The sequence below is a fragment of the Chiloscyllium plagiosum genome, unplaced genomic scaffold (genome assembly GCF_037043375.1).
Source record: "Chiloscyllium plagiosum isolate Xiang-an unplaced genomic scaffold, Cpla_swu_hap1 HiC_scaffold_31, whole genome shotgun sequence".
NCBI lineage: Eukaryota > Metazoa > Chordata > Chondrichthyes > Orectolobiformes > Hemiscylliidae > Chiloscyllium > Chiloscyllium plagiosum.
In genome coordinates, this window is record NW_028270169.1 from 24,834,544 (window position 1) to 24,851,320 (window position 16,777).

Here is a 16,777-nt window from a genome sequence, read left to right on the forward strand (position 1 = left end):
TGTTATTAGAAACCTAATTTTCCCCGAGGCACCAGATACTTAATCCTTTCATGAACTGACAGGCATATTTAAAAGAATATTACAACCCCAAGCTGTCTCTAATTCTAAGATACTATTATTTTTGCTTGGCAATTTGAGAATTAGGGGAATCCATAATCAGAAGTTTTGACTAGGTTAAGATGACCGGCAGAAGCCTGTGACTTTGGTTTAACCCTGAGTGAAATGCTTTGAGACTGCTTGGTATGTGGAATTAATGATGCAACTATGTAAAAACGCCTATGAGCCGAGGTCCAACTGGACTTCAAACAGGCTTTATCATTGCAAAATACGCATATGAGTTGAAGGGTATTTCGAAGAAAGTGAACAACCTCACCAGTCCAACTGAGCTTGGGGAATATCACTTCAGTCTGAACATATCCTGATCAGAGGACCAAGCTCAACATCTTTCAATCAGAAAATGGCTGCCTGAGTGAAGTACTAAGTAAATGCCCATGGTCTTCCAGAAAGGTTCTGAGACCATAGGAGGAGCAAAGGTCAGCTTGACCAGGAAGCAATTCTACAATTCTGCAAGGCCTACCCAGTGCCATTTTTCTTAAAGGCAAAAGTAGAGTCAGAAGTCAGAAATCAGAGAGCTGGAAAGGGGCATCCAGTCATCTCCAAAATGAAGATATTGGTGAGAAGTCATGTCTGCTGGCCAGGATTGGATACAGACATAGTCGTGTTGGTGGGGCAGTACCCAGATTGCCAACAAAGACAAAAAATTACCACCAACAGCTTTGCCACTGTGGGAATGGCTGGATAAACCTTGGACTTGATTGCATGTCAACTATGTAGGTGCTTTCAGGGGTTCAATGTTCTTAGTCATTGTCGACACCTATTAAAGTGATTGGACATGCATAGTGTCCATTCATCAAACACAGGGAAGACAGTAGAGAAACTATGCACATCTTTTTAAATGTATGGAGTTCCAAAAGCATTAGCCACAGATAATGGGCTATTGTTTACCAATAAAGAATGTGGGCATTTCGTAAAGTTGATTGGGATTTGACATATAAGGACAGCTCTTACTGCCTATCATCCAATGATTTGGCAGAAACAGCAGTCCAAACTTTGAAGGCTGGGTTGAATAGAAAACAACCCACAGCCTTTCTAGATACCAAGCTGTCACAGTTCTTATTTGATTAGAGAACAACCCCACAAGCAACTATAGGGATAGCACTAGCAGAGTTGCTAATGAGAAGAAGATTGCACAGCAGGTGAGGTCTGATCTTCCCGACCTGAGAAAGACGGTGAAACAGCATCAGGAACACCAATGCCAGATAAAATGTTCCACCAATGGTTTGATACAGGGAATAAAGTTTGGTGTAAGAATCACAGAAATGGCCCTGCATGGGTAAGAGGTATGGTCGACACAAGGTTGGAAGCAATGACATGTAGAGCTCAGGTAGGTGCAATGGTCCTTATGAAAGCCGTGAATTCACAAACGGTGTGGGAATGAAATGTGCCCTGCCTCTTGAAAGAGTTGGGAAGACTGCCAGAACCCTTGGATTCACCCTGTCCATCAAAGCATTGATGAGATGGACAAGACGGATGTAGCCATCTTGACGCTTTTGCTGCTGGAAGAGTGAAATTCTATTGAGGCACTCCTGGCGCAAGAGGCGGTCTCCCATGTGTTAGACACTGCCCAAATCAGATGCCAAGATGGAGGAATCTGGATCAGTGCTAAAATGCCCCATGAGGCTTTCCAAGAAAAAGAACTAGCCTATGTCCTCAGACTCAGAGAAGGAGAGATGTATTGATTGTAATGAGGTCAGCCAGGTGGACCTCATTAAAAAGTGTTCCCTGATTGGGGCATTTATTGGTCCAATCCAGGGTGCCCTGGCTGACAGATGAAAAGGGGAGTATCTTGTCACTGGCCACCTGGGTGTTTTCCGATCTTCCTGGTGGTGGAATTTGAATAAAGATTCGTGCACTTTGTGTCTTCCACTGTGTCTCACACCTGCGCACACACACCATGGGTGCTGGGGATAAAATAAGCACTACCGCACTTAGGTGGTAGTGTGGGGGTTAAAAAAGAAAGGGGAAAAAGAAAAAAAAATTAAAGAAAAAAGAAAAGAAAAAAAAACCAGGGATTAAATAAGCACTACCGCACTTAGGTGGTAGTGTGGGGGTTAAACTAAAAAAAAAATATAAACAGGAGAGGTTTGTCCTCATGTCCCTGTAAACTGTTTGAATGGTAGGGTTTGGGAAAGAAAAAAAAATAAATAAAATAAAAAAAATAAACAGGAGTACCACCCGAGTGTTTTCCTATCTACCTGGTGGTGGAAATTGAATAAAGATTGGTGCACTTTGTGTCTTTCACTGTGTCTCACACCTGCACACACACACCATGGGTGCTAAAAAAGAGAAAAAAAAGAAAAGGGGAGTATCAGAGATACTGACAGTCTGATGATTAACTCTAAAGATGCAGCTGTAGTCAAGGACTATTTATGCTAAACAAAGGGTGACTTGATGACAGATACTAGACTCTATGGAGTTATTTCACAAAACATTCTTCACTTTAATACATTTTATCTGCATGATATTCGGCACAGCCCCCTTAGAAATGTTACTTTCAAAAATAAATGCCTCATTTCTCTCAAAATTGGTCTCTGATCTCTGGTTCAAATCTTAGATCAATGTGTACATGGTGCCAGGTTGGGGAAAGGAGCCTGGTGTTTTGACAGAAGGGAAAAAAAAATAGTGCATTTTGCTGACATTATTCAACTTTAACTCGAGACTAAAAAGGAATTCATTTCACAAGAACAGTGCCTGTATTGAGTTGGACCTAACCCGAAAGGTTGTTCTACGCCCTGGCGGGAGGAGGGAGAGCGTCAGCTCGGACGAGCTGAAGCTGGAGATGGACGTGGATGAGCTGAAGCCCCACTTCTCGAGGGACATTAATGTCCAGCAGCGGCTGCAGGCTGGAGAGGTGACTGGGATGCAGGAGGAAGGAAGCAATAAGCAGGACAGGGCAGGGTGGGGGTTGGTGGGAGAAGAGGATTAGAATAACATGGGGGAGGATGGGTGGAATCAGAGGTGCTAAGAAGAGGATGGAGATAAATAGGGGCTTGAAGGTTGACGGATTCATCAAGGAGGGAACTGATGTAATATTGGCTGACGGGAGCAGGAGTTAAATGTACTCATTTAACCGAACCTGTCCAGTGTGGAAGAAACCCCTTTAATTAGAAAGAAAAACAGAAGTTGCTGGAAAATCCCAGCAGGTCTGGTAGCATCTGTAAAGAGAAAGCTAACATTTCGGGTCCTCCCTCAAAACCCTTTGAATTAGGAAGCAGGTGTACCCAGCAAGATAAATACTACAGTAACTATGTAACTAACGTTACTTACTAAAATTTTAATCCCCTTCTCGTTTCCAACCCTTTCTCCACTTTTACTATTAAAGCCTCTTATTTGTTTCTCCCCCTCCCATTTCAGGAAACTGTGTGTGACTTTTCTGATGGCCAAATGAGCATTCCACAACGTTACAATAAAAAGAAGCTTTATAACCAAAACGTTCTTCCAAACATGTTGGATCACTAAATATATGCCAGTGACTACCAAAGTGGGAGGAATACTATTAATGATTGTGAGTAGTGAGGAGTCATGAAGTGTGAATTATTCGGTTTTATATTCAAAAGCATGTATGCCCAGCACTGTATTGTGATCGCGTCATTGCTGCTTCTTGCAGTGGTCAGGTGCCGGTTTATTTCCCTGTCCTGACATATGCTGAAAAATAATTCAGCTCCTTCAGACAGAACAAGAGAGAATATTAGGTAGAATCCCTTTGGTCTTGTGTGACTCATCTACATTAATAGAAATCTGATGATTAACTACTCTTCTAGCCACAGTTAGTATGGAAGGGAAGAATGAAGAAAACTGTCTTGCCTGCAAATAAAATAATACAATTACTTGCTTCAGTTTTGCATATAGAAAAAAATTGTAATGCAGTCTGGCCACTACCAAGTCATAGAGAAATAGAGATGCACAGCACGAAAACAGAGCCTTCGGTCCAACTCGTCCATGCCGACTAGATATCCCAACCCAATCTAGTTCAATCTATCAGCACCTGATTCATATCCCTCCAAACTCTTCCTATTCATATTCATATACCCATCCAGATGCCTTTTAAATGTTGCAATTGTACCAGCCTCCACCACTTCCTCTGGCAACTCATTCCATACATATACCACTCTCTGCGTGAAAAAGTTTTATATCTTTTATATCTTTCCCCTCTTGCCATGAACCTATGCCCTCTAGTTCTGGACTCCCCCACCCAAGGGAAAAGACTTTGTCTATTTATCCTATCCATGCCCCTCATGATTAATAAATGTCTGTAAGGTCACCCTTCAGCCTCCAACGCTCCAGGGAAAATAGCCCCAGCCTGTTCAACCTTGCCCTATATCTCAAATCCTCCAACCCTGGCAACATCCTTGGAAATCGTTTCTGAACCCTTTCAAGTTTCACAACATCCTTCCGATTCAGAATTGCACGCAATATTCCAAAAGTGGCCTAACCACTGTCCTGTCCAGCTGCAACATGACCTTCCAACTCCTGTTCTCAATACTCTGATCAGTAAACAAAAGCATACCAAACCTCTTCTTCACTATCCTATCAAACTGCGACTCTACTTTCAAAGACCTACAAACCTGCACTCCAAGGCCTCTTTGTTCAGCAACACTCCCTCGGACCTTACCATTAAGGGTATGTTCTACTAAGATTTGCTTTCCTAAAATGCAACACCTAAGATGTTTCTAAATTAAACTCCATCTGTCACTCCTCTGCCCATTGGCCCATCTGATCAAGATCCCATTGTAATCTGAGGTAACCTTCTTTGCTGTCCACTACACCTCCAATTTTGGTGTCATCGGCAAACTCACTAACTATACCTCTCATGCTCACATCCAAATCATCTATATAAATGATGAAAGGTAGTGGACCCAGCACCGATCCTTGTGGCACTCCACTGGTCACAGGCCTCCAATCTGAAAAACAACCCTCCATCACCACCCTCGGTCTTCTACCTTTGAGCCAGTTCTGTATCTAAATGGCTAGTTCTCCCTGTTTTCCATGAGATCAAACCTTGCTAACCAGTCTCCCATGGGGAACCTAGTCGAATGCCTTACTGAAGTCCATATAGATCACATCTACTGCTCTGCCCTCATCAATCCTCTTGGTTACTAAAAAAAAAACTCAATCAAGAATGTGAGACATGATTTCCCATGCACAAAGCCATGTTGACTATCCCTGATCAGTCCTTGTCTTTCCAAATACATGTACATCCTGTCCCTCAGGATTCCCTCCAGCAACTTGCCCACCGCTGATGTCTGGCTTACTGGTCTATGGTTCCCTGGCTTGACCTTACCACATTTTTTAAACAGTGCAGAATGTTTTTTAAACATTAAATATAGGCTACTATTTACAATTGGGTAATATATTTCTGATTTTTAATATAAAATGGGGAAAATACATATTAAAGCTAATTAGCACCTGCAAACAAATTCTCATTTATATCAACTGTACTCCTTTAAATCTGCTTCCCATGCCATCCCTCTCATTACATTCCCTTCAGTTTGTTAGGGAACACTGCCATTAAACCCCTTCTTCCTTTGCCATTCCCACCCCTCATTTCATCCTGACCTTCAACTCTTTTACATAGTTTTTTATATTTGATGAAGTTGTTCTGCATGCGTGGGATGACAAAATAAAAGTACTTGGGGCACTGCATTTATTAACAAATAGACTCCTTAAGCTGATCAATGAAATCAATCCAGACAGACAAGGTTTGCAGTATTTTTGTAGTTATTTGAACGTTTGCACTGGTGAAAATATTGTGCTGCTTTTTAATTTCTTCAGCCGCCTTTTCTTTGCTTGAAAAGTCTCAAATTTCATTTAAACTTCCATACGGTAAGGAAGTCCAAATGTGTGGGATTGCTTTCTTGACTATGTATGTTGTTCAAAATCACAAATGTCTACTCAATTAGTGACCATGGGATCTATTTGTGTGTATGTCTTGGGTATACTGTTTAAAATACCTAGTTCAGATGTTTAAAGTATAACTTTTGGTTTTGGGAATTCAACTTTGAATCTGTATAAAATGGGATGAATGCAATTGAAGTAAGCATGGGATCTATTACAATTAAAAGTTTAGGGCTAGGGTGACTTAAGAAGTTAACAGCCAGAAAATAAGCAAAACAAGGGACAATCAAAAGATGGTAGATGGTAGTTTTATCTCTAAAAATAGCCGAAGCTGAGGAAAGGTCTCTAGAGACGTTGCATACCTACGTTCAGTCCAAATGGAGTTAATGATATTAAGGTAGATTAGTCATGTGAAAGGATTTTTGAGGTGTAAGAAGTAAACCTGAGTATGTAACACAGATGTACGCAATGCGTAGTTATAAACCATATTTCTGTTATTTATTTTACTTTAATATTTGTTTTATTTAATTCTTTTATACATGTTTTTAAAAATATCATTAAATCTTTTGGCATTATTCTATATGTTAAAATTAGGTATTTGGATTTCACATCATTATAAGCAGTCCCCCACTGGAATGTGTAAATTTGTATTAAATGTCCCATTTGACTTTAAATGCAGGTAAATGTTTGTTCCTTTTCAATTAAAAAACAAATATGCACAATTAACTTTCTGAGATCTGATCATTTCAAAAACAAAACTTTACATGAAAATAATTAGTTAACAAGTAGTCCTAAATATAGATTTGCTTAAACTAAATTCTTAATCTAAATCCCTGTAGGGAATCTAAGATAAATGGTTAAACGCTAATCTTTTATCTAGGTTTTATTTCAAGGCACAATATTTGGAATATCTGCTCTTTAATGTCTGCCAAGTTTGAAGTGTGGTAAAAGTATCTTAAGATTCTGTCTTGGTAATGAGTGAAATATTTGAGATGCGAAAGATTCTATCTTTAATATTTTGCTGATGCTTTCTGAATTGCATAGCTGATCCAATGCAACCATGTTCTATTTGTAGAGAGGGTCTGTGTTCCAACTCAGGATTCCAGAATATATGGAAAGTCATTACATACCGACATCATTCCTCAGACACCTGAGAAATATAAATACATTGAGTAAGTGCTTCTATGTTAGACCAGGTCTATATTTGTTTTTTGCATAGACTTGTCTGATTTTGCATGGAGTTGGCTTTTAGCAGAAGTAATTGGGTGGTGCAGGTTTCGGTTATGTAATCACAGTCCAAACTAGAGGTTTGTGAGAAGTGAGATTAGAGTGGTGCTGGAAAGGCACAGCAGGTCAGGCAGCATTTAAGGAGCAGGAAAATACTGTAGACGTTTCGAGCAAAAACCCTTCATCAGGAATGGCCCCCACAGATGCAACTCACCTGCACAGGCGTGTGTAGAGGAGTGGCATCAGTGGGGGCCATTCCTGACGAAGGGCTTTTGCCCAAAACATCAATTTTCCTGCTCATCGGATGCTACCCTGACCTGCTGTGCTTTTCCAGCACCACTTTAATCTTGATTCTAATATCCAGCATCTGCAGTACCCACCTCCGCCTTTGTGAGAAGCCTCAATGACTACAATACATTTCCTAGTCCAGATACCGCACATCATGGAACACTCAACTCCCTATCATGGAAAATAATTGGCAAGTTGTGAAGTGGTACCAATTTGTAAAACAAATATTTTCACAAGATATTTCAGATAAAGACCACATATTTGATACTATCTTTTCAGCAACCCCAACCTTTTCTCAGTGTAATGTTTGACCATTTTATAAATTAATCCCATCACAGAGTCTCAAGCTGTCTAGCCAGCTGTTAAATGTTATGACATCTCAAACACATTGAGTGTTCTGAATAGGATCTCTTCCCATTTTATCCTGCTGCTGATGATAGGCAATAGGAATGCTACATATACAGAGTCATCATCCTTCAGTTGTCTAAAGCAGTATGTGCATGTGTGTTCAAAGGCTATTCAACTATGGAAGATATCGCAAGAACTGAATTGTGAATGTATTGTAAATTGTACAGTAAATCTTGTACAGTAAAATTTTGTTTCTTCAAAAACATGTAATCTTTTGCTTTATTTTCTTAGTATGTACCTTTAACTTTATTTTTAAAGGTAGAGAAAAAGTAAGGTTACTGATTTTTGAGAAGATTTGTAGCTCAGGTTGATTCACAAGGAGAGATAATTACAGCAGTGGCTCAGCATTTAAACTTGCTGGATAAACCATCAGAATCTATAGAGATGGCAAAGATTCAAATGCAAATGAAGCAGCTTGAGTTAGATGTGAGAGATAAGGAAAGGGCAGCTGAAATGAAACAGTTTGAGTTACGATTAAAGGCAGAGAGGGGAAGAAGAGAGAGCAGAGAAAGAAAAAGAGTGTTTGAACTTCAAAAACTTACACTTAAAAAGGAAAGTCAGCTTAAAAGGCTGGAGATGAAGGCTGAGGGTAGGCTTAGTGAGGAAGGGAGTGACGATGAGCAAGCCCCTGGTAGTCAGAAGCTGAGTGAGAAACTGTTTAAGTATGTTCAAGCATTGCCTACATTTGCTGAGAAGGATGTGGAAGCCTTTTTCATCTCATTTGAAAAGGTGGTTAAACAAGTGCATTGGCCAGTGGCAATGTGGGTTTTGTTAATCCAAACAAAACTTGTAGCTAGGGCTAGTGAGGTATTCGCAGCACTATCAGAGGAGGTATTTGGGGAGTATGAGGAGGTGGAAAAAGCCATTTTAAGTGCATATGAGCTTGTACCAGAAGCTTATAGACAATGTTTCAGGAACCTAGGGAGCGACCCAGGTCAAACTTATATTGAGTTTGAAAGGATCAAACAGAGTAATTTCGATAGATGGATTAGAATTTTAAAGATCGAGCAAACCTATGATGCTCTCAGAGAGGTAATTATTATGGAGCAATTCAAAACTTCACTCCCTGAATTAATGTAAACTCATGTGGAAGAGCAGAGAGTTAAAACAGCAAGGTTAGCAGCTGAAGTGGCTGATGATTATGAGCTGGTCCATAAAACTTGGTTTGGCTTCCAGAATCAATTTCAATCCATGAGGGATAGAAACTGGGGCAAAGTGGAATCCTCATGTGGAAAGGGAAAGATAGATCTCAGTGGAGATCATAAAGGGTAAAAAAGAAACCCTTGATGGGGACAAAGAAGTTAAAATGCTCCGGTGTTTTCATTGTAATAAAGTGGGCCACATAAAATCACAGTGTTGGTGGGCTAGGAAAGAGCCAGATGTAGGAAAACCAGACAAGTCTGGAAGTTTTGGACTAGTACCAAAAAGCACAAAGGAAGTTAGAAATTGCCTCAGAGTGTACAAGATGATCAGAAGTTGATTAAGGAGGAAGTGCCAGATCTGCTTAAAAAAATGCATGCAAGGATAAAGTTTATTCACAAAGGCCAGGAGTAGTAGGGAAGGAAGTTACAATATTAAGGGACACAGAATCGTCTCAGTCTGTAATGCTGAGGAATGAGGAGATATGTACTCCTGAGGAACTATTGCCAGAAAAGGTACTGGTAACAGGAATTTATGGTTAGAAAAAAAGTGCTCAATTATGTAAAGTTAAGTTAGAGAATCCAGAGAAGAGTGGGGAATTTGTGTTAGAAGTACTGGACAAACTCTCAGCTCCAGGAATAGAATTTGTCCTAGCAAGGTTTGAGAAGATTTGTAGCTCAGGTTGAGGTTCTGTATGTAGGTTTGCTCGCTGAGCTGGAAGGTTCATTTCCAGATGTTTCATCGCCCTACTAGGTAACATCTTCAGTGGGCCTCCAGGCGAAGCACTGTTGATAATTCCTGCTTTCTATTTATATGTTTGGATTTCTTTGGATTGGTGATGTAATTTTCTGTGGTGACATCATTCCTGTGATGATGTCATTTCCTGTTCTTTTTCTCAGGGGATGGTAGATGAGGTCTAACTCAATGTATTTGTTGGTAGAGTTCCCGTTGGAATGCCATGCTTCTAGGAATTCTCGTGTCTCTCTTTGGCTTCTCCTTGAATGGATATGTTGTCCCAGTTGAAGTGGTGTGTTTCCTCATCTGTATGTAAGGATACTAACATGTCGTGTTGTGGCTAGTTGATGATCATGTATCCTGGGTGTCTAGTTTTCTGTCTGTTTGTCCAATTTGTATTTGTTACAGTCCTTGCATGGTATTTTGTGAATAATATTAGTTTTGGTTGTTGTCTGTATAGGGTCTTTTATGTTCATTAGGTACTGTTTTAGTGTGTTGGTGGGTTTGTGGGCTACCATGATGTCAAGAGGTCTGAGTAGTCTGGCAGTCATTTCCGAGATGTCTTTGATGTAGGGGAGAGTGGCTAGGGTTTCTGGATGCGTTTTGTCTGCTTGTTTGGGTTTGTTGCTAAGAAATCAGTGGACTGTGTTCATTGGGTACCTGTTCTTTTTGAATACACTGGAAAGGTGATATTTCTCTGCTCTGAGTAGTTCCTCTGAGCTGTAGTGTGTGGTGGCTCATTGGAATAATGTTCTGATGCAGCTTTGTTTGTGGATGTTGGGGTGATTGCTTCTGTAGTTCAATATTTCTTCCGTATGTGTTGTTTTCCTGAGGACGCTGGTTTGAAGTTCCCCATTGGCTGTTCGCTCTACTGTGACATCTAGGAATTGCAATTTGTTGTTGTTTTCCTCCTCTTCAGCAAATTTTATGCCAGTAAGGGTATTATTGATGGTCCTGAAGGTTTCCTCTAATTTGTTTCATTTAGTGATGACAAATATGTCATCCATGTAGCGGACCCAAAGTTTGAGTTGGATGGTTGGCAGATCACAACCGATTGACATTTGTGGAAAAGATTAAGGACAAATATGTCAGACTGTTTAGATGGAACTTGTTATTGCAGCCATTCAATTTGACAATTGTGCATGTAGCAGTTTGCGAAAATGTGATTGCCAATGCATTATTGAGACTTGAATGAGATATGGAGGTGTTTGGTGGCGGGTGTACTAAGGCCTGAATTTGCATGTAGTTGTGCATGTTTGCATGTTTATATTTAGTAAAGTTTTATGTGTTTAGACTACTAACCGGGTTTTGAAGGATTAAAAATGAAGCCATCTTTTGGTATTGATGGTTCTTTTTTTACGGGGGAGGTGTCACAAAGCTAGTCCCTTTTTCCCTAAAAGCTGTTCCTTGGCTCAAGGAGACTCTGTCTTTGATTTGTTTTTCAGAGGGGCAAAAAAACTGGGCCAGATTCTGATCAGTCTAGTTTGGTACAGGGATGAAAAGGATTTTGAGAGGTCTTTTGTTTATATGTAAACAGATGAGACTTCAGGCCAAAGCGGTCATGTTTTAGAAGTGACCTGTATAATGAAAGGGGAGTGGTCACCTCTCTAGCTGAGCTGAACAGTTTCAGTTGAGTCTTGAACTGGTTGGAAGTTCAAAGGGAGCTGTGTGAAAACTCTTTCTGCCCTTCAACTTCAACCTGTAAGCATATGTTCCATTTTTACTGGTTTTTAAAGAGAGTTTGCTTATTGGGACTGTTATGTATATTTGGAACAGAATAAGTAAGTCTAGTTGGATAGGCTCAGTTCGGTAAGGGTTCTTTATTCTGTTCTTTGTGTTTCATTGTGTAATTTTGTGCATAAGTTTTTGTCTGTTTTAAAATCTAGTAATCAATCTTGCTAACTTAATGCAGGTAATTTTCACTGTACACTTTCCAAAACAAATTGCAAAGTCATGGTCTAAGCTGCCTGCCTAAGAATGTTTTGAGTGTTCTGGTTTAGTCTGACTTTGCTAATCTTCTTTGGGATCATAACATAATTTGATGGTCTGGGATCATATTATTTTATTTCTGTTTTCATTACTTAAAGTTTCATGCTTATTATCTACTTTCTGCTGTGGCCCCTGCAGAACCACATTATTTCCCAACATTTCCAGAAAATGGCAGCGGACAAAATCTGCTGCTTCTAGCTTTTTTTTGTTGAATGTGGGGACAGAGAGGGCCTAAAACAGAGCTCAGCAGATCCTTCTATCCAATGGAGGACGCCTTCACCATTAGAATTGATGGCTGCAGACTGACATAAAGTCAAGGCAGAGTGAAAGTTGAATACTCTATTGCACAAATGCCAACACTAAATTCCAAAAGTGACTTATCTGTATATTAATCTATTACTAATAGATATTTAAATCTGCGATGCTGCTACATGAATCATTAAGATTTAGCATGCAGGTACAGGAAATAATTAGGAAGGCAATTAGATGTTGCAAATGTAATGAATCATAAGAGTGGTGTTGCAATTCAGTAGTACTGGTGACGAAGTGGTAATCTCTGTGGCATATTGAGTTTGGGAGTGTGGTATGTGGGGAGTTGCAGATATGACTACCACCTGATTAACTGCAGTCCCACTGACACTCTGCCATTCTACACTGTATTCTTCAACTATTTTATATTTTCTTTGACCTTTGGCAGGCTTGCAAAATAATAGGTATGGTTGTGGATAAGACATATCTGTAACTAACATACCTTTCAAGTAAGAACATGGCAGTGGTTATTTCGTGTAAATAATAATATGCAACTTACATCTACTTTGGATATGCTGCTATCTATTGCCATTTCTTCTTTCACACTTCAATAAGAAGAGGTGGTGGCATAGTGATAATGCCTAATGATCTGCAAGAGTAGAAAATGCTCCCAGCACTTGGGTTCAAAGCCTACCCCAGAAACTGATAGAATTTGAGTTCAGGTCAATAAATCTAGAAAATAAAGCTGGTCTCAATTACATTGGAAATACTGTATTTTTGATTGTGATCTGAAATGGGAAAAGGACTGTTTTAAAAAAAAACAAGGATTGTGGAAGGGATTGCTGCACTTTTTAAAAGCTGGCTACGAACAACATTTTAAGTGCTGTTTGTACGATTACTTATTCAAAGGTGAGCTGGGTGTGGACAAACTGGCAACAAGCAGCTGATTGGTTTGTGGAGTCAATGATAAAGGCTTTCCGCCTGCCAACAATTATATGATTGGCTCCGAGGTAGCTGAACAGCTTGTAGATGTGAAGAATATGGCCAGACTACTTGAGACCTGTAAATGGGGATGTAGTGTTTCTGTCTCTCGCTCTCTGCAATAAAATAAATACGTGCTTTCCCTCACCAGGTATTGTAAACTGGTTTTAGTAGCTAGGAGCCTTTACAAAGCAACTGGTTCACAAATTGTATCTTCTATAAGGTACTTGAAAAGCACCTGGAGGTGAGAAATGAACAAAGTCCTAACAAGGAAAACTATTAATAAACAAATAATTTTGGCAAGGATTGTTGAACTGTCTTCCCAATTTTCTCATCACCTATAACAATGTCTCCATGTATGTGTAAGGAGAGTTTTATATAGGTAAGTGGGGTTTATAATTTTAACCAGTAGAGGTATATGTCACCCGTTTTTAGTTGTTTAGCTGCAGCTAGAATCTACTTATTTGTAATAAGTAGTAATGCTTGTTCACTATAAGATCTTAGTTTGTGATTTCTGTTAGTCTGGTTGTAAAAAGACAGGCTAGTTTGGGGAATATTGCATACTTTGTTAAAATCTTTAACTGTGCCTGCTCCTCTTTCGTGGCTACATTAGAGTCTGGGTGTCTCTGGAGAAGGAGCACGTGGTGTCCACCAACACCCTTGAGCTATTCAGGGACAGGTGGGCGCCGCAGGGAGTGGAGTGCATTATTTCCCCCTCCAACTCTATTTTGATTTAATCCCTGCCCTCTCCTTCACTGTTTGATCATGCAGCATTACCCTTTGATGTGAAGGGCACTGCTTGTCACTGGCCACTCGGGTGTTTCTTTTCTTCCTGGTGGTGGGAATTGAATAAAGATTCATGCACCTTGTGTCTTTCACTGTGTCTCACACCTGCACACACACAACATGGATTCTGGGGAAATAAAATAAGCACTACCAAAGAAGAAGAAAATAATTTTTTTTTTAAAAATCTTTAACTACCAACTTTGTTTTGTCTGTCCAACTTGGTGACTCCAGATGAACAGTTGAATCTGAAGTGACCTAGCAAGACACTCAATTGAAGGGAAACAAAATGCTGGGTTTGCCAGTGAGTACCACATCCCATGAAAGAAGTAATAATTCACAAATTTTCAAACTATTTAAAAAATCAATGTTTAGTGTTAAACACAACTTAAGACACTCTACACTCACATACACACCCATATACACACTCTCTCTCACCCATCCACTCACAACCCCCCAACCGAGACCACACACACAAAGACCCACATGCACACATATACATATACGTTTGTGAGGTGAATTTGTACTTGCAGAGTTACATTGTACTTTGGTCAAAAGCTGCATGAATTCATGTAAAACTCTGTTATCTCACTTTTTAGATTGGAATCAATCTAAACATCATAGCACAACAGAGAACACAGGGGGCTAACACCTTCAACATATTGTCTAGCCTACACCAATTGTTACAGTTAACCTGAAAATGTAACTTTAAAAAAAAGTTTTGTGATTTACACATGATAGAAGTGAAACTATCATGGTATTCAAACAGATGAAAGACTCAACAATCAAGGTATTTTTCAATGTATAATTTCAGTTACATCACACTGTAAACTTTTGCTATAAATTCTGTGGTTTACAATTGTGTACTCCACAATCATCGCTCCGAAAGCTAGTGTGCTTCCAATTAAACCTGTTGGACTGTGAGAGATGATTTCGGTACAAATAGTTAAGATGTGCATGACCTCAGAGTCTAAGGGGAATAGAGCCGTGGGGGTAGGGTAAAACATGCTTCTCTATAATAAAGGACGAGACAGAGTAGAAAAACAAGTCCTTGATTGATAAGACCACTAACTCTGACAGAGAAGAATAAGTCCTTGACTGATAAGACTGCAGGCTAGAAAAACAACTAGGGAGACATATACTGCAGACTTTGTGATAAGGGTCCAGAATGGAAAAATAATGAATGTTCAGAATGTGAACCTCGTGACTCTTTAGAGCTATAGAAGGGAGGAGCTTGAACTGTATTTAATCGAAAACTTTGTTAGCCTGGCGCGCCTTTTTTTTTCTCAAGGGTGCCCAACTCTGCAGACTTGTTAATAAAACTTTGTTTTCCTGAATTTGTCTAGAGCAATTATTGAGAAGCGATTTTCGTTTCTAACAAACTTGGGGGCTCGTCCGATCAACACTCCGGCCGCGAGGGGGGGGCTGAGGAAGGACATCGGAGAAGGTGCACCCTGCTGAGTTCGGCAGTCCCTGATTCCTTGCTTGTCGCCCCGCGCGGCTTGAGCGAGTGATATCCGGAAGGCTCAGGAGAACAAAGGAGGGGTGTGGCCGAGGCAGTGGGGACGGTTAACGATCGAGTAATTTCGGTGCACCGAACCCAGGTAAGAACAGACTTGCGGGAACCGTCTTTCCGGAGGACTGGGGACCTGCGGAGTGCCTGTAGATTTTTCTACAGAGACGTGGGACTCAGGAATCTAGAGACCGGGGCTCGTCTGTGCGGGATTTTGCAGAGACCGTGTTTGCGGAGGAACGTGGACCTACGGGGTGCCTGTGATCTGTTTCACAGAGACGTAGGACAAGGAATCCAAAGACCGGGGGTGCCTGCAAAGGGACCTGGGCGATCATGGGACTGAAGGTCCGGGAATTGGCTAAATAGTGATAGATTATCACGGGACAATACAGGAATCTCCGATTTTACAAAGTCCTTGGCAATGGGAAATAAGGGATCCAAGGCGAATAAGGGAAAGGTAGGCTTGAGGGTAGACAATGAAAAATACCCCGGGGTACCTGAGGATAGTCCGTTAGGAATAATGTTAAATAATTGGGATCAGGGTAGGAGAAAAGGAAAATCTAGAAAGAAGATGGTGAGATACTGTCAAACGTGGTCCCAAAAACCTATTCAGGCAGACTCAGTGTGGTGGCCTAAATTCGGCACTGATGAAGACTGGGTCCGGCAAGCTCTAATTTTATATGTCAATTCGAAACCTAATGTTACTCGGGAGGAAAGTGATTACGCCCTTTGTTGGCTACCAGTCACACTATCTTGCAAAATGAAGGTAACCAATGAAGACTTGAAAGGGCAGAAAGAATGGGAACCTTTAGATCACTTACCGCCGCCCTACGTGACCCCGTCGGCCCCGCAAAATGGTCCTTCGGGTGGCGACGATTCAGGGGAAGGGGAAGAAAGCGGGGAGGAACCACCAGGTGCCTCAGGAGTACAGACTAGATCTCAAGCTGAAAAGAGTCACAGACGGAACTCTGTCCCAATTGCAAGAATGAATCCACTCCGGGAAGTGCCCATGGGAGGCGCGGAAGGAGGGACGGGATATGTGAACGTCCCCTTAACGAGTACTGAAGTACGGAATTACAAGAGGGAGATGAAGGGCCTACTGGAGGACCCCATGGGCCTGGCTGAACAATTAGATCAGTTCCTGGGGCCAAATACTTATACGTGGGATGAGATGTATTCCATCATGGGAACATTATTCTCTAGCCAGGAACGACAGATGATACGTCAAGCTGCGCTGTTGGTCTGGGAGAGAGAGGGAGGAGCAGGAGGGGAGCAGAAATTTCCCCTCACCGACCCCGAGTGGGATAAGAACACGGAGGAAGGATGGCGCAACATGAGAGACATGCGGGAATATTGGATAAAAGGAATAAGGCAGGCAGCCCCGAAGGGGCACAATTTTACCAAGGCCTTTGGTAATCATCAAAACCCGGAGGAAACCCCTACGGACTTCCTAGACAGGATTAGGAAGAATTTGCAGCAGTTTGCTGGGGTGGACCCTGAGACGGACGT